General features: G+C 39.4%; 1 protein-coding gene across 3 annotated transcripts in view; it reads left to right on the plus strand.

The window, feature by feature from the left end:
- Window positions 1–1,385: 1,385 nt before the first annotated feature.
- ANKRD6 (ankyrin repeat domain 6) overlaps window positions 1,386–23,838 on the plus strand; it is a 170,708-nt gene continuing 148,255 nt past the window's right edge. For all 3 annotated transcript variants that reach the window (XM_036882464.2, XM_057489413.1, XM_057489414.1), the window contains exon 1: window positions 1,386–1,584. The gene's annotated coding sequence lies outside the window, so the exon portion shown is untranslated. The remainder of the gene's footprint in view (window positions 1,585–23,838) is intronic.

Below are 23,838 nucleotides of genomic sequence, written 5' to 3' on the forward strand. Positions count from 1 at the left end.
TTCAGAGGGCATAAGAAAAATCAAGTTCAAAACGAGCTTGTCCCAAACCTCAGGTAACACTGCGACTCCTTTTAGGGCTCCATCTCCCCCTCCTCTCTCTGTATGTGGAGAGCAGCTATCCATCATGCCTTTTCAGAAGGTTGATGTCCCATTCATTCATGCATTCATTTAACAATACTTTATTGAGTGCTCACTATGTTCAGGGAACTCTTCTAGGTACTGAAGAAGTAACCGAAAACAGACCAGAACGGACTGAGTCAGTGGTACGGAAAGTGTGACTTGAATATAGAAGTCAGCAATGCTCAAGGCACTTGTCTGTTTCATATGGGATGGTTCCCACTAACTACTCATAGACAAGCTGTCTGGTTTCCTTTCCCCCTTCCAGCTCTCTTTTGAATCTGTATTGAGACAGGGACCATGGGCTTAGAGTAGGGTGAGGGCCTCTGGAAAAAAACAAAAGCAAGATAATCCATTGTGAGATTTGCTTTGGCCTACTGGCGGGCCCAGTTTATTTTTCTACCTTTACCCAAGTGCTGCTTTTCTTCCTCCAGCCTTAAACAAATGATTTGTTGCACCTTAGGCAATGTAGCAAGCAAGCTCAAAACAACATAGTAAAAACAGGAAGGATTCCATTTTAAAACCCAATTAGTAAAAAAAACTTTCTTACCAAACCTTGGGAGCAAAGCAGGCAGCGTTGAGTGATATGCTCCCAGACCAGGAAGCTGCTATCCTGGCAGGAAATCAGCAGTAAAATTCTTGTAAATAACCAGGAAGACTAATAAGAAACTTAGTGTTTCTTATTAGGTATTTGGGACCACTTAGCAAGTGTGTGTCCCTAGCCCTTTGTCTCTCAAAGGCCTATAAGACCCCCAGACAACGCACCACCCCGGGGCTCCCTTGTCCCCTCCTGGCCTGAGCCAGGAGCTCTGTCCTCTCGCCTTCTCTCTAAATAAAAGCCTCTGCCTTGCTCTCCTACCTTGAGTGTTTGCGAAGTTCATTCTTCGGCTCCGTGAACAAGAACCCCCGACATCAGTATCATTCATCATTGTTCAGTTTCCACTCAACCATCCCCGCCAAGTGAACTATGAGTATATTGAAAAGGTAGCCAATCGGCCACGGGCTGAGGGATGGCTTCTCCCCACAATCCCCCTCTCCCTCCAACAGACCTGCGGGAGCCCCTGCTGGGGTTTGCAGCCCCCTTTCCTCCCACTCTTCGGGAGGCGGGCACCAACGGGCGCGGAAGGGTCCCCGGCCCCAGGTAGGGGCGGCCGCAGCCCCGGGACCGCCCCTGAGCAAGGACGACCCCCTCGCCCCGGCCCCCGCCGTGCCCGCACCGGCCGCTGCGGGGCGCTGCGGGCCCCAGAGCAGGAGCCGCGGGCGGGCCGGGCCGAGAGCCGTGCGCGCTGCGGGCGCGGCGGGCTGGGCCACAGGTAAGCTGCGGGAGCGCAGCCGCGCGGGCGGGCAGCCGAGGCCCGCGGGCGCCGGAGCCAGCGGAGCCCGTTCCCATCGCCTCCCCTCGCCCCCCGCACCCTTTGTCGCCGGCAGTGGCCCCTGCGGCGCGGACGCCTGGAGCGCGAGAGGAAGGTACCGTGCGCCCTCGCCGGCCCCTCGGACCCCTCGGGATCTGAGAGCCGGCGCCCAGCTCCCGGGGACCCCTCGGGATCCGGGGAGGTCGGCGTCTGCCTGGGGCGGAGACCCAGCCGCACGCGTTGCCCTCTCTGGGCAAGCCGGCGGGAGGGGGCTCCTCCCGGGGTCCCTCCCTTATCGCTTTGCCTAGAACATCGAACTTTGGGGCGAGGAACAGAGAACTTTGTCGTCTTTGCTCAGCCCCTTCCTCGTTCTGCATAAAGCTGAGTTTGGAGAAAGTGGTGGTGGGAGGCAGGGATCACCTTGGTATTTCGCCCGGACGCGGTGGCCGGCGGTCTGCGGGGGTACAGAGGGTCCCCTCTGGTCGCCTAGCGCGCCCCGCCGTCCCCGGGCCTGCGGGCCGGCCTCAGGGAGCCGGGGCTCGGCCGGGACGCGCCAGCAGCCTGCCCCTCATCCCCTGGCCCCTCTGAGGACTGCAAAGGGGTGCAGGCCCGAGAGGGTGTGCGCAGTTTTCCTGCCCCGGGGAGATCCGCTCTGGCTGGATTGAAGCTCTGTAAAGAGGTAGCAAGGGTCTCCCGGGGCCAGGAAGCTAGCACTTGGGTTTGAGTTCAGACCCAGCTTGCCGACACTGGTTTGGGGGATTTAAGTGTGACGCTTCCGGAAGATTTGGGAGCCGGGAGACGAAGCAGAGCATTGGGACCCGAGAGGGAATGAATTTCATAAAGCTGGTCAAGAATGTTTTCCCCGAATCTCAGTGAGATGGTGCAAGTAGTGGTTAAAACGTCCACTTTGGCGTCGTGAGATTGTATCTTGATGCGACCACTTGTTAGGTATGTGACTTTGGAAAACCCACTTCTTTAAACCTTACGTTTTAGAACTGTAAACTGGGTGTATCATACATAACCTGGTAGTGGTGTTGTGGAAATTAAATGAAGTGATGCAAATAAATGCCTGGCCATACTGCTCTAGATCATTAGGCATCCTTTCTGTGAACCTGTAGGATACTGATATTCGCGTGTCGGTTATACCTACCAGGCCAGGCAGTAGAAGTGGAAGGGGCCTGGGCAATGAAGACAAACACCTGGGGCCACGATGGGGCCACAATGTACTTACTAATTGTCTCTGAGAGGTTTTCCATCTTTAAAACAGCAATAGCAACCTGTTGTTCTTGCCAGTAGAAGTTGGGACTGTGCATCTTTAACTTCCTTCTATCATCCCTAGCAGGTGCTTAGCATAGGGCAAACAAACATTTTTTTTAAAATTAGGGATATCAGTTAAAATTGGAAGAGTTTTCTGCTCTCCAGGTCATAAGTAGGAGGGGAGAGTAGGAGATGGGTGAAGTGGAGTAAAAGAGTTGGGAAACAACTAGTTGCACATTATTGGGAGGTATAAACCACTGCAACAAAGAAATGCTAATTTAACTCCTTATTCCTCTATGATGGCACCAAAAATTAACTTTCACTTTCCACTTAAACCCATCACCTCTCCAGTGGCCCTTTAGCTAAGCTTACACCCCAAGTAAAAGCTGATAGCTTGTGATCCAACCCAGTTTTGAGACAAGGCACACTTCCATGCTGCCACTGTGAAATATGCATTCAGAAAGTGTTAAGCTTAAGGAGCAATTAAAAGAATAAGAATAAAACATACACCCAACTACCCATCATGGAACTGAAGAACCAGAGCATCTCCAGGACAGAGCCCCCAGTACCCCTCCCCATGGCCTTCCACTCACTGCTCCTTCTCCCCGCAAGGAACCACTAGTTTGGATTTGGTGTTAATTTTTCCCTTGCTTTTCACACATAACATCTTACATGAAAAACTCTGTGAGAGGGAAGTTTCCAAACAAGTATCTCTGCAATACCCTCTAGCGTTCTTATTGGACTTAAAAGCAAATTGAGAGTAAGATGCAAATCACAAAAGAGCTGGAAGTCTCAAAGACCTGGGATAGGGCAGTCCCTCGCAAGGTGTTGCCCGGTTTCCTTGGCACAGGCTTCATGGGTGTGTTCCGACTGTGTAGGGGAGGCCCAGTCTCTTCCAAAATAGCTTGGAGGCTGTAATTTTAAAAGCATCGCCTGAGTCCCTAAGAATTGGAAAAACAGTAATTTGCATGCCTGTGTTTTAGAAGTTTTTTTTAAAAAATACAAATTATCCAGGGGATACTGTGTGGGATTTGAAGGATTAAGCTGTCTGAGAGCAACCTTTAAAAAATAGTTTTATTTTTTAATAAAATTATTCTTTTCCTTGTGAGTATGTTTGTGTTGTGGACTTTAAGTTATTTCTTCAGGGTCGCACAGCTCTGCTTGGTGAATCTTGTACAGCTCTATCACTTCTTGGTTAAGGCAGAAATTCCTAAATTTGATTCGTGGCACCCTTAGTATCTTAGTAATTTTTTCCACAGTGCCTAATGTTAAATAGTAGTAGTGGGTTCAAACAGCTTAATAAGTATTTATGTCCTAACCACATAGAAGCTGTTTTAAAAGTGTATATACATAAATTGAGAGAAAAAAAATTATGTCATTCTTAAATAACCACAATTTCAGACATGATGTGGGTGCCTGTACTACTTCTTACACCTTGGGATCAGTTGGATACCTCCACTCATACTTCCTATTCCACATTCATTTTTCTGCAGCACTAGCTCTTTATCACTGCAACCAGTGAAAATCCAAGCTTTGCAAAGATGCAGTGTTGTTGATAGGAACGTGATGTGATCTAATGTTGAAACTGTGAACTGCTTCCAGTCTGTAGACATAGCAGTGGCCAACACGTTGAGTACACTGTGTTTCCCTTGAGAATTTTCAAATATTCCAAGCTGTCCCTGTGAACTTGCTATGGCCCCTGGTGGGCCTTGGTGCACAGTTGGGAAAGTGTTGGTCTAAGGTAAGACCCTCTTCTGGAGAGAGCAGTTATTAAGGATGGGGTCTGCCTGAAGTAGCCCCAGGTTAAGCTTCTTTGTGGAGTGGGCTCAATCTTGTTTTCCTATCTATGTGAAATGGAGTAGCTAAAGCCTACCTCATAGGGTCACTAGGAGGATTGAACTAGATAATGTACATAAAGTGTCTATAAAGGGGCTAGAATATAACAGTCTCAGGAAATGGTAGCTGTTTCATTATTGTTAAATAGTACTAAATAACTGTCCAGTGATGGGTATATACCATTGTCTGTATTTAAAATAGCCAGTACTTCAAATCTTAATCTTAGCAAATAAATTATGAATTAGTTTACATTATAAAATTATTTATCATTTTTCAAAATTTATCGTTTCAAATGAAAATGTATCACTTTCAAATTCCACTTAACGGGCTAGAGCAGTGGATTTAGGATCTCAGAGGGAGGTATTTTGTCTTGTGTCTTGAGAGTTTGGACATGGGTTACAGGCCTGAAAATGTTTCAGGTAGGATTTTACTTATGCATAAATTTATAGCACAGGAGGCAGATAATCGTTTCAGATGAAACAGTTGTATCAAACTGCAGGGCGTCCCTTGATAATTCCTTCAATAAGTGGTACTTGTTGAACTTTGAAGGAAAGGCTACTTGAAAAACAATGTCACAGATGGCTGGCATGGTGCCTTTGGGAAACATAGACCCTTCTTCCCTGTCCTGTTCATTTTCTCTACCCCAAACCTAAGCTAAGACCTGGTGCTATTTTAACAATCTGTGAGAATACACTCAATAATATTTCCCTAGTGTGGTTGTTAATTTTACAGCTGCTTTCTTCAGTCATTTATTGTTAGAAAGCCCGTGCAGAACCATAGGTGAGGCTTCCAAATTGACAAACATTACTGGATACAATTTTTATCTGTTTTGGCTCATACGTTGAAGGCTTTCTATTTCTTTGTAAAATTTGGAAATACATGTGTGTGGGAGAAAGTACTTTGATTCTTAACTAGTTCTCCTTTTTCCATTTGATGCCCAGCTAAGAAATCATTAACATTATTTTCAGTTAACATTGATCCTTTTAAAAAAATTAAAAGAACTTCAAATCTTTCTCTGGGCTAAACTGCTTATATTTAATATCAGCATCTTGTGATTTGAGGGTACAAAGTAGAAGATTATATTGTAGATAATAAAATGTGGCTAAGCGTGATTGTTTTCCCTTTTTTGTCTGTTACTCTTTTACTAAAAATTGAAAGTCGAAAAGTTTGAGCATCCATTTCACTATTAGAATTGATAGTCTAGGCACAAAGATCTTTAGGAGATGCTTGACTCTTAGTGTTTTCACACAAAGCTATGAAAGGGTATGTAAGGATTAAAGCATTTTATTTAAATTTAGGAGTTTATTGGCAGCTGAAGTGGCCTTAACTCAATTCCAACATCACTGATTTATCCTCAGTACAAGAACAGAGATTATGTGAAATACTACTATCTGTAATAGTAAAAAAATTTATGTCATTCTTAAAAAACAAACAAGCATGCATTTAATGGAGATATAAGCAAATAGTACCCAAGAATGGAAAAATCGCCCAAAGTAGATTAATCTTAATAGCTGAACATGAACCAGCAAAGCCCTTTTTTGCTTATTTTTGTTTGTATAAAGGACATATGTTTTAAGACATCTTTCTGAAATGAACAGATACAGAAGAATAAAGTTGATTTTCCTTACAGATACTAAGTATATAAAAGATGAAGAACAACCTGGTTCTTTTGAGGCTGTGACCTTTTCCTTAGCTTTAGGAACCCTCTATCTTATCTGATCAGGTTGGATGAGGCAATGGGAGAGAGCATATCTGGGGACCTTGGGGAGGATAGAAGGCCATTGGTGGACCCAGAAAGCTAGTCCTAGCCACCAACTCACTGTGGAGGTCTAGACACTTAATTTTTCAAGAACCTTAGTTTTTTTCCTCTAAATAAGGGGAGCAGACCAAGGTGTTTCTTTCAAAAATGTGTGTAGTTCTGTGAAATGGTACATATGCAGAGTGGCCACATTTTTGTTCTCCCACACTTCTGGAGATAGGTACCTCGAATTAACCTGCTGGTCTGTGGACCAAAGAGAACTAATGAGATTGTTAACCTGATGAAACATGATGATTTCCCCTTATTACGAACATAAGTAGCTTACAGGGTAGTGTCTTTTAAAACTGTGTGTGTATTCACATTTCGGAATATAAACCAGAAGTGCCATTTTATTCTTAAACTTGATTCCAAGGTCAAAGAATTCATTCTTATTTCAGTGAATTAGAATTTTCAGTTTTTAAAAAATGTCTGCTTTTTATTCTAATTCTAGGAAAGTCCCATGGGAACCTGATCTACAAGGAAATTGCCTCTATGTGGTGAGCTTTAGGGGTATTAGGGTTTTTCTTTCTGTTACTTTACCAGAACTTTAAAGACTTTTGTAATGAGCATATACTAAGTTAATGTTCAGAAAAATAAATAAATCAGGAAGGAAGTTTTAAAAAGAAAATTCAATATTAGTCAAATGTGTTTTTTTAAATACTTTGTTTCCATAGTGGAACTATTTGGATATTCAGTAACTAAAATATCTGCTTAATGAGAGGTAAAAATGTAAAGACACGGGATGAACTTCTTTTATCAGGCTTATATGATAATGATTTGAATTTATTGAGAATAAAAAATGAATCATGAATAATCAACTAGGAAAATTTCAGTTCAGATTTTTCACGGAACAAATTTATTTTTCTTCTTTGATAGGGATAACATGTTTCATGCCAGTCTTTAAACTTATTTTTTTAGTTCAAAAATGCCAAGTGAACTCCAAGTCCTAGCATGATATTCTGAAGTCAACCCAGTTTAGGTAGAATGCTGAGATGCACTGCATCCTATTTTATATTATGCTATCTAGAGTGTAAAATAGGTAAGTACCAGAAAGCATACTTCTTGAGTGGGTATATATGGATGCATTTGATATGCCCTGTAGATATTTAGGGCCACCAATGGTTGAAAGGCATGAACTTCAGAGCTGATCACACTGGGTTTGACACCCAGCTTTGCCACTTAACTCTATGAAAAATTTTGACAGTTTACTGAACCTTTAAATGCCTCAGTTTCCTCATCTATCAACTGGGGATTTGAAACATTCTGTACTTTATTGTGGTGGAGGTTACATGTATCTTTATATCTAAAATTCATAGGACTGCACACACACACACACGCACACACAGCACACGGGAAAGTGAAATACATATTACGGTCTATAGTTAATAGAATTATGCCAATGCCAGTTGCCTTGTGTTGATACTTGTTCTGTGGTTGTGGTTTATTTCTAGTGCACAGTCCAAATCTGTTGTTTCTGGTCGGGCAGTTCTCCTGGCTAGCTTTCCCTCACGTGACGCAGGGATAAACGCTCCTTCCTTCCTGTGGTTCCGCCACGTGGCCTCACTATGAGGGGAAGGGACTGTGGAAATGGCACGCTAGATTAACTACCTTCACCAGCAAGTGAAAAACATTGCTTCTGCTAGCATTCCATTGGCCAGAACAAGTCACATAGCCCCACGTAGATTTACGTAAGCTGAGAAATGTAGTCCCTGGCTGGGCGACTGTTGACGAGCAATAATCATTTACTTGGAAAGGGGAACAGAACTCTTTGGTGGATAAGTAGCCATCTTTTATACAAATATGCTAGTCTTTTTACTGGAAAGTTAAGTGTAAATGCCTTCATATAATCTATTTCTCACTTTCCAAACATCTATATATTAATTGTTATGTCTTTGTAGTGTAAGGTTCTAGGTGAGACCTCCATACAAGAAGCAATTGTAATTGCCGTGTGGCCAAATAAAAATGGGATTAAGCCATCTACGTTCATGCATTTATTAAGGACTAAAGCATATATGGTTTATTCAGAGTCCCCCAGCCATGCAGAGAATTGTACGTTTGAGAAAGAGGGAACAGAGGAAGATTAGCAAAGAACAAGAATATGCATGTCTTATTGGCATCATGAATGTTATCATACAGTTTAAAACTACTTCAAGCTGCTGGCAATAGGCAAGTGTGAAACTTTTATCCTCTCCAAAGAAAATACATTGCCATGGAATGTATTATGCAATCATGATGTATGTGTCACTTTGACTTACTTGCTCTTAATGGAAATTAAAGTTGTAAAGATTTGGACCTCTTTGTCTTACTTGCTTGAAGTAAACGTGTGCCCAGGAGGGTGCCATTTGGCTATAACCAGCATTTGACAGCTACACATGGAGCATAGTGATTAATAAAAGATCATGTGAAAGATCCCAGTGCCTAGTTGGAATCCTGGAGAAAATGGCCCACAATTTTAGGAATGGACACTACCTGTTGTCATGCTTCACTTATCCAATACTAGTTGACATTGCGATATTCTACCTAAGGAAAATATGCAAATAATCAATATTTACCATCTTTTAAGTCCTAAATTTTTAAAAAGTTGTATTTCATTGTGCCCATGTTGGAACTGAAGATGCCCTAGACCAGTGGTCAGCAAATCATAGCCATGGGCCAAATCTAGCCCACTGCCTCTTTCTGTAAAATTGTATTAGAACACAGTCATACTCATTCTTTTGCATATGGTCTGTGGCTGTTTTCACACTGCCCTGGCAGAGTTGAGTAGTTGTCACTAGACCTCATTGCCCACAACATCTAATATGTTTACTATCTATACTTTTCCAGAAAAAGTCTGCTAAGCCCTTCATCACTAGACTTAAAATCAGTATAACTGGATTTTAGAGTAACTGTGCTCCTAGTTAGGACATACTTCATCTGGCCCACGGTTACTTCACCATGGTAGTCAAGATAATAAAACTTAAACAATGAGGTAGTTAAAACAAAACAGATTTCAAGTTAAATGATCTTGGGCAAGCTGCTAAATTTATCTGCTGGTTAGCTAGCTATCTTCTAGTTAGCTTACTTAGACCAATACTTTTCAAACTTAGCATGAATAAATCATCTGGGAAATCTATTAAATTTCAAAGATTCCCACCCTCACTCCTTAGATTCTGATTCAGTAGGTCTGAGGTGGTACACGTTTAATGAGCACCCCAGATTCGGATGCCCTTGTGGCAATTTGTCTTTTGTTGCCTGAAATAGTTTCTCAGCAGCTCTAGTTATATGTCTTGACTCACCAGAATTGGACCCTTCCCTCCTTGCTACTAGGAGAGCTTGGAATCAAGAGGGGAATGCCCAGTGGGCATTAATAATCAGCATTCTGAGCATGTTCAGAGAGACGCGGTTAGTGGGCTTATTCAGTAAATCAAATCATGCACTGCCTGACCTCACCTATAGAGCTGTCTGTTGCTTTGCTTCCAAATAGAAATGATAGGAAAGTTGGGACTCTGAGGCTTTCGTCAATGTGACTGGTTTACACTGGAGCTCAGTGTGTCCCTTGATGCTGAGAGAACAAATTAAAGCTAAAATTAGCATGATGGCTCTGGTTACCTGTCTTTTTCAAAAATCAAGGTGAAAGTTAACAGCAGTAGGAGTTGCTGTGAAAGAGGAACCATAAGTCCTAGGGCTTTATAGATTTCTTAAGGACGGTTGCTTACTTAATTGTTTATAATTTCCTTAATCTCCTAAATGTGTTATCCACGGTTACATGATACTTAATGAATGGCTTGCTTGCTGATGCCTTTGAATAATAGAAAAATCCTTGGCACCTGTTGGTTTTTTAATACAATGTGGAAAAAAGTGAGACTCTCCCCCAAAATCCCAAAAACAAAAACAAAAAAAATAAAAACTTGTAGGAAAAATCAAAGAACCTCATACCTTCAGTACTTTCAGTATGCTGCTGCCAATCAGAAGCACTATTTTAAAACTGAGGATCAAGTGCCTTTAAACATTTTCCATCTTTGCTATTGTGCAGTAAATCTGTATGTTTGATTGGATGTTAGCCAAGGTATTTTATACTTTGAAGTGTAAGTAAAGTAAACACTTTATCATTCAAGGACAGACTTACAGTTAATTAGGTGCCTTCCTGTTGGAAGACAAATAGGGAAATTGATTTAAAAAACATGTGCTACAGATTCAAAAAGACATATGCACCCCTATGTTTATCGCTGCATTATTTACAATAGCCAAGACATGGAAACAACCTAAGTGTCCATCAGTAGATGAATGGATAAAGAAGATGTGGTACATATGCACAATGGAATATTATTCAGCCATAAGAAGAAAACAAATCCTACCATTTTTGCAACAACATGGATAGAGCTAGAGGGTATTATGCCCAATGAAATATGCCAGGCGGAGAAAGACAAGTATTAAATGATTTCACTCATCTATGGAGTGTAGGAACAAAGCAGAAACTGAAGGAATAAAACAGCAGCAGACTCACAGACCCCAAGAAGGGACAAGCTGTTACCAGAGGGAAAGGGGGTAGGGAGGGTGAGTGGGAAGGGAGGGAAAAGGAGATTAAGGGACATTACAATTAGCACACATAATGTAGGTGGGGGGGGGAAGGCAGTATAGCACAGAGAAGACAAGTAGTGACTCTATAGCATCTTACTACCCTAATGGGCAGTGACTATAATGGAGTATTGGGGGTGTGTGACTTCATAAAAGGGGTGAATGTAGCAACCACAATGTTGCTCATGTGAGACCTTCATAAGATTGTATAACAATGTTACCTTAATTAAAAAAATGTGCTAATAGGCATTTTAAAAATCCTACATAAGATTATCAGAAAATTCCTTTAAAGCATGAGCTCCCTTAGAGTCAGCATATTGAATAAATTACTACAATTCAAAGTCTATCCTCTTTTCAGGAGACTGTCATTGCCAGGAAAATGGGAATACTGTATAGAACACATTCCAAAAGGTTTTGTAATAAACAGCCTTCTTCTGTTATTATTAAAATGATAGCTCTAGATCATTCCTTTCCCCCCTTCTAAAATATGTAGCAAGTCTAATTTATCTCTAGGTGCTACCATTTCTTTCCTTTTTATTACTAAATCCCTGAGAAAAGTCCATTTTGAAGAAAATGAAGCTTAATATGCCAAAAATAAATTGTCTTGATCTTAGTATGTTTCTGCCTTTTTAAGTCCTAAATTCACTAATTTATTTTCCCTTGGTAATTAAAGATTCAAAAACACAAACACTGTAATTAACTGCTTTTAATTGGCTGTGCTAAAAGTTTTTGTGTACATCTAAAAATAGGACATAGAAATATAACCTTAAAAGGTTGACCCAGGAAGAAACAAAATCTGAACAATCACTGGCCAATGAAATTGAATTGGTACTTAAAATAAAAACTTCCCCAAAACAAAAGTCCAGGACCAAATGGCATCACAGCTGAATTCTACCAAACATTTAAAGAAAAGCTGATACTCATCCTTCTTAAAGTATTCCAAAAAGTAGATGAGGAGAGAATACTCCCAAACTCATTCTATGAGGCCAGCATTACTCTAATACCAAAACCAAAGATACTACAAAATAAGAAAATTATAGACCATCCCTGATGAACATAGATGCAAAAATCTTCAACAAAATATTAGCAAACCAAATTCAAAAATACATCAAAATGATCATCCATCATGAGCAAGTAGGATTTATTCAAGGGATGCAAGGATGGTGTATTCATCAGTCAATCAATATCATTTATCACATTAACAAAAAGGATAAAAACCACGTGATCATCTCAATTGATGCTGAAAAAGCATCTGACAAAATTCAACATGCATTCGTGATAAAAACTCTCAACAAAATGGGCATAGAGGGTATGTACCTCAACATAATAAAGGCCATATATGACAAGCCCACAGCTAAGGTCATACTTAATGGTGAAAAGTTGAAAGCTTTTCCTCTAAGATCAGGAACAAGACAAGGATGCCCACTCTTACCACTTTTATTCAACACAGTACTGGAGGTCCTAGCTGTGGTAATCAGACAACACAAAGAAATAAAAGGCATCCACATTTGTAAGGAAGAAGTTAAATCGTCACTATTTGCAGATGACATGATATTATACATAGAAAACCCTAAAGACTCGACCAAAAAACTATTAAAATAACTAAATTCAGCAAAGTTGCAGGATACAAAATTAATACACAGAAATCTGTTGTGTTCCTATATAGTAACAATGAACTAGCAGAAAGAGAAAGCAAGAAAACAATTCCATTTAGAATTGCATCAGAAAGAATAAAATACATAGGAAAAATCTAACCAAGGAGGTGAAAGACCTGTATTCTGAAAGCTATAAGACACTCATGAGACAAATTAAAGAAACCAAACAAGTGGAAATCTATACTGTGCTCATGGTTAGCAAGAACTAATATTGTCAAAATGACTACCCTGCCCAATGTAATTTACAGATTCAGTGCAATCCCTATCAAAATTCCAACATTTTTCAATGAACTAGAAACAAATAGTTCTAAAATTCATATGGAACCACAGAAGACCCCAAATAGCCAAAGCAGTCCTGAGAAAGAAGAACAAAGCTGGAGGAATTACACTCCCTGACTTCAAGCTATACTATAAAGCTATAGTAATCAAAACAACATGGTACTGGCACAAGAACAGACCCATAGATCAATGAAACAGAATAGAAAGCCCAGATATAAACCCACACATATATGGTCAATTAATATATAATAAAGGAGCCATGAATATTTAGTGGAAAAAAGACAGCCTCTTCAATAACTGGTGTTGGGAAAACTGGACAGCTACATGCAAGAGAATGATACTGTATTGCTGCCTAACTCCATACACAAAAGTAAATTCAAAATGGATCAAAGACCTGAATGTAAGACATGAAACCATACAACTCTTTTTTTTTTTTTTTAGATAATTATTTTTTATTGAAGGGTAGTTGACGCACAGTATTACATTACATTAGTTTCAAGTGTACAACACAGTGATAAAACATTTATATACATAATTCTAGGTTCCAGCTATCACCCTACCAAGCTGTTACAATATCTTGACTATATTCCTTATGCTATACATTACATCCCGGTTACTTATTTATTTTACCATTGGAAGTCTGTCCTTTTTTTTTTTTTGTGAGGGCATCTCTCATATTTATTGATCAAATGGTTGTTAACAACAATAAAATTCTGTATAGGGGAGTCAATGCTCAATGCACAATCATTAATCCACCCCAAGCCTAATTTTCGTCAGTCTCCAATCTTCTGAGGCATAACAAACAAGTTCTTACATGTAGAACAAATTCTTACATAGTGAATAAGTTCTTACATGGAGAACAAATTCTTACATAATGAATAAGTTACATAGTGAACAGTACAAGGGCAGTCATCACAGAAACTTTCGGTTTTGCTCATGCATTATGAACTATAAACAGTTCAAATATGAATTCTCATTTGGTTTTTATACTTGATTTATATGTGGATACCACATTTCTCTCTTTATTATTATTATTTTTAATAAAATGCTGAAGTGGTAGGTAGATACAAGATAAAGGTAGAAAACATAGTTTAGTGTTGTAAGAGAGCAAATATAGATGATCAGGTGTGTGCCTGTAGACTATGTGTTAATCCAAGCTAGACAAGGGCAATAAAACATCCACGTATGCAGAAGATTTCTCTCAGAATGGGGGGGTGAGGTTCTAAGCCTCACCTCTGTTGATCCCCAATTTCTCACCTGATGACCCCTCTGCGACTGTGCCTGTCTTAGGTTGTTCCTCCCTTGAGGAATCTTACCCGTCTCTGGCTAACCAGTCATCTTCCGGGGCCATACAGGGAAATGTAAAGTTGGTAAGTGAGAGAGAAGCCTTATTGTTTGAAATGGTTAGCAGCTTTTTATTTCTTTGCATATTTTTGCCCTGTGGCTTCTATGCCCAGCATTTGTCTTGAGGTATCTTTACCACTTGGAAGAATTATGATACTCGGTAAATTTGATACGAGGCACGAATTCTATTTAAGGGTTGTAATTAGGAAGGAAGAAGAAAAGCTATAGAAGTAGCAGGCGGAAGAAAACATGGGAAGATTGATTATTTCTTTGACATATCTTCTTGTAGAGTAACTTCAGCATGTATAGGTTTTAAGCTACTACTTAAATTGCGCACACACATTAACATAATAGGAGTATAGTTACATAACCAAAGCATACCTGTAATTACCGGCCATCTCCAGTGAAACCAAGAAAACCAGTTAGGCACCTTAGGCATTTGTGAAAACGTATCTATGATATGGTGGATATTGTCCAACTGAACTTGAACAGTCTGAGAGAAATCAGACAAATTAAAACAACCCATTCCTGGGGAATGTTCACATCCCTTATGTTCTTTTAACAGTAAATAGTCTGTAGTTGTAAGATTTTGGAGCGCTACAATTTGCACTTCTCCTAATTCTTGGTTGAGTTCCAACAGTATAGATCCAGTCAAATTTGTTTTTTCACTGTATGCACAGGCCAGCTTAGATATCTCCTTCATTCCCATGGCAAGTCCAGGAGCTGGTGGGATGAGTGCATCTACACCTGTGGCAGTGCGTGGATCTTTGTTGGGATTTCTTGATGACCATCTTCTGGCATGAGTCTTCCAGAGAGTGCTGATGTTGGAAGTTCTCTTTCATATCGTATCTTAGTTCATTTTCAGGGTAGCCCAATTAGGCTTTGATTTCTGTATAAACGCAAACAGACCCTTTGCCTACACTTGTATATGCCCTTTATACCCTTGTGTAGAACTCATTGGAGGTTACCACACAGGAACAGTCCTTTTTTTTTTTGTTTGAAACCATACAACTCTTAGAAGAAAACATTAGCAAAAATATCTTGTACATAAATATGAGCAGCTTTTTCCTGGACACATCTCCTCAAGCAAGAGAAAAAAAATAAAAAATGAACAAGTAGAATTACCTCAAACTAAAAAAGCTTATGTACACCAAAGGACACCATCAGTAGAACAAAAAAGGCAACCTACAGTATGGGAGAATATATTCATAAATGACCTATCTGATAAGGAGTTAACACCCAAAATATATAAAGAGCTCATATACCTCAACACCAAAAAAACAAATAAACCGATTAAAATACAGGTGGAACACCTGACAGACATTTTGCCAAAGAAGAAATCCAGATGGCCAACAGGCACATGAAAAGATGCTCCACATCACTAATCATTAGGGAAATACAAATGAAAACCATAATGAGCTATCACCTCACACCAGCCAGAATGGCCACTATCCAAAAGACAAGAAAATAAAAAGTGTTGGCGAGGATGTGGAGAAATGAGAACCCTCATACACTGTTGGTAGGAATGTCAATTGGTGCAGTTACTGTGGAAAGCAGTACAGAGGTTCCTCAAAAAATTAAACTAGAAATACCATTTGACCCAATAATTCCACTTCTAGGAATTTGCCTGAAGAAAACAAAATTCCTGATCCAAAAAGATATATGCACCCTTATGTTTATTGCTGTATATTTACAATAGACAAGATATGGAAGTAATCTAAGTGTCCATCACTAGATGAATGGATAAAGGAGAAGTGGTACATATACACAGTGGAATATTATTCAGCCATAAAAAAAACCCTGCCATTTGCAACAACATGGATGGATCTAGAGGGTCATAGACACTGAGAAGGGACTGGTGGTTACCATAGGGGAGGGGTTGTGGTGGGTGAATGGGCATGGTGAGGGGGATAAAGAGGCACAAAAATTCTCAATTATAATGTAGGTTGGTTATGGGTATAGTAGTACCGCATGGAGAATATAGCCAATGATTCTGTGACATCTTCCTATGTTGACAGATAGTAGCTGTACTAGTGTGGGGGGGTGAGGATTTAATAATATGGGTAACTGTTGAACTACTGTCTTATATACTTGAAATTAATAAAAGACTATATCAATAAAAAAACAGGACATAAAATGTTTTAGATTTTGCCCCAGGACTTTTATGCATTTTCTTATTACAGCCCTCTCTTCCTAGCCTTGAAATTCCCTAATGTCAGGAACATTAACTTTGAGGGTAAGAAAATAAATCTTAAGAGACATTTAGTATTTGCTCTGAATTACTAACCAACTAAATTGGGTGGAAGTTAATATCCTACTTATATAAGGTGTACTTCTTGTTAGTGTTAATGAAAGCTGTGTACAAAGTGGAGAGAAAACGCCCCCCACATTAGTGAGCAAATAGAAGCCAGGTTTTGTATGAAAAAGCAACATCAGAGGCTATTAAGGTGTATATGTGATAGGGGAACATTTACGTGATAGTACTAAATCTACAAGGAAAGACCAAATACTGATTGTGACCTAACCAGATTATCGTAAATCCACAAGAGCCCAGCCTTAGTCCCACAGAATACATGTTATTCATTAAATTTGAATGTATTGCCCTAGGATCAGGGAGGCAAAACTATTTTACTGTTTTCTGCAAAGCCTCAATCTCTTCTAACTGAAAAATAATTTAAGGAAAAAATTTGTAAGGTCAATGACTCTTTTATGGCCTCCCTGTTTTATTTGTCTTTTTCTTTCTGATTAGCATTAAATAATGTATCTTAAAACCCCAGACCTCCACATTCAAACCTGGCTGAATTACCTCTCTTGGATATAGACAATGAAGATGTCCTTTAGGAGAAATCTGTTTCATGGGAGACTGGCAGTCTTTAAAGAGTGCAGACTTGGCTGCCAGGAAGACCTGGGTTCTGATTTCATGTCTGACAGCAGCCTTTATGCCCTCTGCCAAGTCACTTTCTCATTTCTGTGGCTTTTCTTTTCTCTTAGAAAGGTGAACATAGGCCCAGTGTTTCAGATAGGTCCTCATTGACTAGACCCCTGCTCCCATGGCTTTGAGTCACAGAAACACTTTTTTAGCTTAACAAATTATAATAAGGCCAATATCCTTATAAATGCCACTCTGGTCAGAAAATGGAACTTGGCTAATCCCCCCAGAAGGCTGTCTCAGTCATAGCTCCCTCCCTTCAAAGTAACTAACAAAGCAACTGGCAGGCCTTGCTTTGCACAGGGTGGTGGTTTTATAGAGATAATAGTGCACGTGAAACCCTGAAAGATTATTTTATTCATCAGTGGGAGAAATTGCGATTGTCTGGGACCTTTCAATATTTGGTCAAAACATTACAAACTGTCTTAGTGTTTGGTTATAATTGTATAGGGAAATGAAAAAATAGTAAAATTTAGTACACTGTAATGTAAAACATTAGCAACATTGAGAAACAAACTTCTTTGTAAAACTTATCAAGAGTAGCTTGGTTTGCCCGCTTCTCCCCATCCTAGAACTTACGATACAGAGCAAGCATCTTTGCTATGCCTTGACCAATTTTCATGCTCTTCCTTTGAAGTTTGGATCAGGTTCCAGTATTTTATCCTTCATGCTTTTAGTGTGTGAAGTATGTCCAGGACCTTAAAGGTGAAGAAGTTGTTATCGGCATCATTTCATCCTCTTCCTCTCACCACTTTCTCATTCATGTCGGTTTCTCTTCACCAAGTCCCTCTGGCTGCATACCTAGTCTTCAAATCGCAGCAGTGTTCACATGCTCTTCTCTAACTCCATTATAGTCCCTGCAAATATCATTTCCAGTGTTACCACTTCTCATTTCTTCTCTGCACTTTCTTCTTTGTTGACCAGTTACTCTTTCAGTTGTTCATTTTGGTAAAATACAATGTGGGTTTATCACTGGTAGACAAGGAGACGACGTGAATCCGTGGTTGGCTGGCTGGCTGTGAACCGAATGACACATGAGGAGTGACTCATCACTGACAGCCTAGGAAAGACACGTTGTGATTGGTCACTGTTCCTGATGAACATATATTAATTACATAGTGATTCGTAGGCTAAGAGCTATTAATGAAGTTTGTACTTCATGCAGTTTCTCAAAGTTAATATACTATGGTAGGTGAGATTTGAACTGTTTTGTTGGAGGACTGGTATGATAATTTAAGTGGACCGTGGGAGTTGAAATTGTGCATATTAGAATCATGTAAAGTGAAGGCTGCCTGTATTCTGTTAGAGTAATCACTTCCTTGTACTTTTTTTATAGTACATCTTTATAGACACTGTGGTTTAGCATTGTTCCTTAAAATGTTTTCATTGCATTTTCTAAGTCATTTTTTTAAATTTATGGGTTTCCCTTCTGTATTATGCTAGGGCTGCCATTACAAAGTAGCACAGACTGGGTGGTTTAAGCGACAGAAATTCAGTTTTTTACAGTTCTAAATTCTGGAAGTCCTAGATCACAGTGTTAGCAGGTTGGGTTTCTCCTGAGGTCCCTCTCCCTGGCTTGCAGATGGTCTTCTCACTGTGTCCTCACATTGCAGTCTTCCCTCCGTGTACGTGCACACCTGGTGTCTCTCTTCTTATAAGGACAGTAGCCTTATTGGGTTAGGTCCACGTTAATGGCCTCATTTTAGCTTAATTACGTCTTTAAAAAGGTCCTGTCTCCAAATATACTCACATTCCTGGTTACTGGGGGTTAGAATTTCAACATATGAATTTTTGGGGTGACAAAATTCAGCCCTTAACACCTTTCATCGCTTTCTTTTATTTGCTATTTCTTTATCAGCATACTTGGGCTATTCGACCACTGGTCACATAAAGCATAAACAATAGTCACAGTAACTTTTTATTAGAGAGTCAAGATCGTTCATGAAGGATACCACTGAAGATTAGGCCCAGATTATGTTGGGTAAAATTAAGCTCCAGTTACTGGGCTATATAACAAATCACCCCAAAACTTGGCAGCTTAAAACAGCAATAATATTGTTATCTATCACAGTCAGTCAGTCAGGAATTAGAGAGGTGAGAGGTTCTGACTCTGGTGTCTCAATAAGATCGCAGTCAGATGCTCGCTGGGGCTACAGTCATCTGAAAGCTTGACTGGGGCAGGAGGATCCACCTCTAAGATGGCTCACTCACATGGCTGGCGTTTGGTGGGAGGCCTCCACCCCTCTCTACTTGGCTGCTTGAATGTCCTAACAGCGTGGCAGCTGATTTCCCCAAGTGAGTAATCCAAGAGGCCAAGACAGAATCTGCAGTGCACTGTTGTTTTCACCAGGTTCTACTGGTCACATACATCCAGTGTTGACTCAGTGTAGAAGGGGACGCCACAGGGCATGGATACTAGGAGGTATGGATTATTGGGAGCCATCTTGGACAGTGGCTACAATAAATCGGATGGGTAAAAAGTCTCTTACTTTTGGGAAACCTGTTTTCAAGTCCCTACCTTCAAATGCTTGCTTACCTTACCAGTATTCCATTGAAATTAATCATTACTGAATCTTAACTTTCTACTTTACCCTTAATGAGTTAATATTTTTAAGAGTTTTCAAGATAACTTCTTATGCTGAATCTGGCTAAAAGGATTATACTAGTGCAAATATACATTTGTCTATTAGTATATTTCTCTTCAGCTTTATCATTCATCTGAGATACTGGTCTTAAATCAAATGGTGGGTCCTGAAGTCTAAAATGTGGCAGTAGGAATTTTGGCCTAGGTTACTAGGAAACAGGGTGACTCATAGGCTAAAGCTGTAACTTTGAGGTTTGCTGACTGAATCCTAATAAATTAATGGAACTGTTTTTCTCAGCTTCTTAATCTGTTACATGAAAAGAGGGTGCTAATTAATCTGTTTTAATGGTGAAAATAATAATTGAAAATTACAGGGAAAAAGTGGTGATGATTTGGGACTATAATTTTATGGAGGAGTAGAATGTAATGTGAAATTCTGCCGAGCGACTATGGTCTTGCCTAGTTTTTGGCCTGTGGTATGTCCTGGGGTTCAGGACCATGGGCAGCTACTGCTGCTGCCCATCTTAGGTCCTGCCCATAGCAGTGGTAGAGCAACCTAAGGCGTTTTGGGAGGCTGTGTGCTCCTGTGGATGTAGGTGCCTTGACTTCTGTTGGTTCACAAATGTCATCCTTATTTGTCTTTTCTTTTCTGTTAGTCTGTGTTCTTCCAAATTACCATGCCTTTAAGTTCATTGCTTCAATTTCCATCAATCCAGCAATAACTCAGATAAGTCTCAAGTTAATTAAAAGCTCTGTGCCAGATAATTGGGCTCTGCAGTGTCCATTTCTGGTCTGGTTTGGACAACCCCTATTTTCACTGCCACCTAAGGATCATTTATGTCTTTGTGCAGCCTTGTAAGAGTTAGGGTTTTTATTTAAACATGTTGACAGTTATAAACAGATGCATCAGGTTCCGTGTTAACTTCTTTCCATAAATATTTGCTTAATTTTTATGGACAAAGAAAACAGATAATATATAGGTATTTCTAATGTTTCTATTACTATGCTGCCACTGTATAGAGTTGATTAAATATTATCCTTGGCCCTAGAGAGCATGCATTCTAGAAAATAAAGCATTTTGATGGAGGGGGTGAGGACTTGATAATATAGGTGAATGTTGAACCACCATGTTGTATTTGAAACCATCATAAGATCATACATCAGTGATACTTTAATCAAGTAGATAAATAATAAAGCATTTTACTTTTGTTTTACACAGTTTACTTTCCTTTGTGGAAATCTTTTAGAAACTGTCCTAGTGGGGCTCTTCCTCATGTTTTCACACTGAGGATCCAGACAGCCTTTTCCTAACGCATACCAGATAAGGGAATAATGGGACGTGAAAAATCATGATCACAGAGACAGGAAAGTTGACTGACAGTGATCCATTTGGATAACAGTGTCGTTAACATCAATCAGTAATAAATTCATTTTTTTCCTTTTTTAAAGAGAGAGAATATGGGCAATATTTATAAGCCAAGCCAACTTAGATAAACAACAGTTAAAATCAGCGGAGCATCAAAAATGCCTTATAGATTAACAATATTTAGGAAGTACACATTTGAAGAAATTGTTTTTCTCTCCTGAGTTTTCTGTTACATTTACTAGTTAGGGTCATTTCAGGCTGAGAGACAATGGAGGGGCAGAGAAAGAAATGAACTAATTGTCTCAGAGTCACCGATACACCCTTGCTGTCTTGTGCTAATGCCATAGCACTGTTCTGAAATTTACAAAGTGGAGTGTTACTCCCAGAAGATTCATATATGCCTCAGAAGTTACTGAGTTTCTTGAAATTGGGATCAAAAAAGCTTTTCAGATATCACATATGCCTTTGTGTGAAGTAGGTGACTTTATTAAAAATGGCAGAAGAGCATGTGCTAAGGAGCAGGAAGGATATGTAAAAGAGGGGAATTAAGTTGAACAGAAGTGAAGGTAAATCATAGGGAGAGTGTATTAGTTGATGGGAGAAAATAGAACTGGTGTGAGATGAGATTTCTTCTGACAGATTGTAAACTTGTGCTGTAGTATTATATGCAGTTTGATGGAAGATGTATAGTTACCCAAGTAATTTAGCAGTATGAAGTATGAGAAAAATGGCTTTATGTTAAATCAACTGTCTTTCGTAAAGCTGATGCTGATTCTTCAGAAGTTGAATTTTTTTAGCAGTCCACTCGTAACAACTCAGTGTCATTTGTTAAATAAAGATTTATTCATAATGATTATAGTATCACTCATAAAGGAAAATTAGGAATATTATTGAAATATGTATGATAACCATTCAAGCTCCATAAGTGTTATAGATTGGACTTCACATCGTTGTAGAAATGAGTATATTATTCAATCTAAACTCTTGTGAATAGAATATTAAAAATGATGTTTTTAAATCTTTACAGCCCTGAAAGTTTGTCTAATAAATTGAGTAGTTGTCACACTGAGTTTCATACAACTCATATCAAAAAACATAACTAAGAATTAATATGTTTATATTTCACCTCATTCCACAGGCTCATTGGCAGAGACTGGTTGCAGGTTTCCAAAATGTAGTGGAGGAAACTGCAGTGTTTGTGTTCACTTGGGATCAGGCTGTGTTGCAGACTCAAGGTTATTGAAATTTAGTGTGGCAGAGATGGGAGAATAATAAACAGTTCTTTCTGAACACACAATACCTGCTCCCCGTTGGCTTCTGTCTGTCTGCCTTAAGAACAATGATCCCTCTGTGTTGCAGGGGAGAGACCTGGGGAGAAGTGACTGCTTGGTAAAGGGGAAAGAGCACACTAGAGCATAGAATCACAGGGACTTACTATTACCAGATGGCTTGTGAAATAGCAGCACTCTCAAGTCCTGATTGGAGTGGGATTCACACGTCTCTGTTCTGTCTTTCATATTTCACATACAACATTTTGTTTTAGAGACAGAGTAAGAGCTGCTGGATGAGACAATTAAAGTTCATCTTTGGGCATTTCCTATAACTCTGTCTTAACAGATCTTGTCATTTGAGCCCTTTTATTTATTTTTAGAGACATTTTTGAATACAAGAAGGTACACAGGTACCCCTGTGTATTGGCCACCAAGCTGAGTTTTTAGCTTTTAACATTTTCGTGATGGATATTTGATTTCCTACTTCATAGAACATTACGTTCTGCATAAGGTCTGTCAGTTGGTGGGAAACAGGACTAGAAAACTGAAGAACATCAATCCTTTCCAAGACTAGCTTTTATTTATAGCTGTAGCTTCTAACTTTATTATAGTGCTTTGTAAACTCAACAGATCCCACTACTTACCATGAGCAATAAACTGTGACTTGTTTACCTCTCAGATGGTCTGCAGTTTTTAGTGTGATTGATTGGATGCCTTTTTTTTTGCACATATTCAAATGGCTGTGAGTTATATACTGTTAAACCCATTCCAGAGTGGTGAGGAAGAAGAGAAAAAGAAATGGATTCTTACTCTAGTTTTAAAAAGGATCTCTTCTTCTCCATCTAGAGAATTTGGATAATTCTGAAATGTCAACAACTTGATGTGTTTGATCTTTTTCATTCATTGTGATTGATATATTTAATATGGTGACCTCATGCCCTTCACTTCTGGCAAATTTTCTTGTAATTCCTTTGACAATTATCCTGTCCTTTTTCTGTCTTCTCCTTAAAAACTTAAATACACAAATATTGGAACTTAAATACACAGATGTGTGTACTTCTCTGTCTCTATTTCTGTCCAAGTCTTCTGGTTCTACTTCCTGGAAGATGTTTCTTGAACTTCCAGTCCTTCTGTTGAATTAAAAAATTTTTGTCAATCACATTTTTATTTCTAAGAATTTTCTTTTGTTCTCTGATAATTTTTTTATTATAAGTTGTTTTATAATACTTTCTTTAATCTCTCTTAATCTCTCTGAAGATACTAATTCAGTTTGGTTTTGTTTGTTTTAAAGTTCTTGTCAGTTGCCAGTATTTTCTCAGTTTACGCCAGGGTTATTTCTTTTTTTGTTTTCTGTGGTGTCTACTTTTCACTTTGGAAACTTTCCTTGATGTTGTGATCCTGTTTAAGACTAAAAGGCAGTTGGAGGCTCTGTGTGCAAAATTGTAGTGTATATGAAGATCTTGGCTTAGGAACTGTTCAAATTCTCTAGAGGAAAC

Source organism: Manis pentadactyla, chromosome 12, assembly GCF_030020395.1.
Source record: "Manis pentadactyla isolate mManPen7 chromosome 12, mManPen7.hap1, whole genome shotgun sequence".
In the NCBI taxonomy this organism is placed as follows: Eukaryota; Metazoa; Chordata; class Mammalia; order Pholidota; family Manidae; genus Manis; species Manis pentadactyla.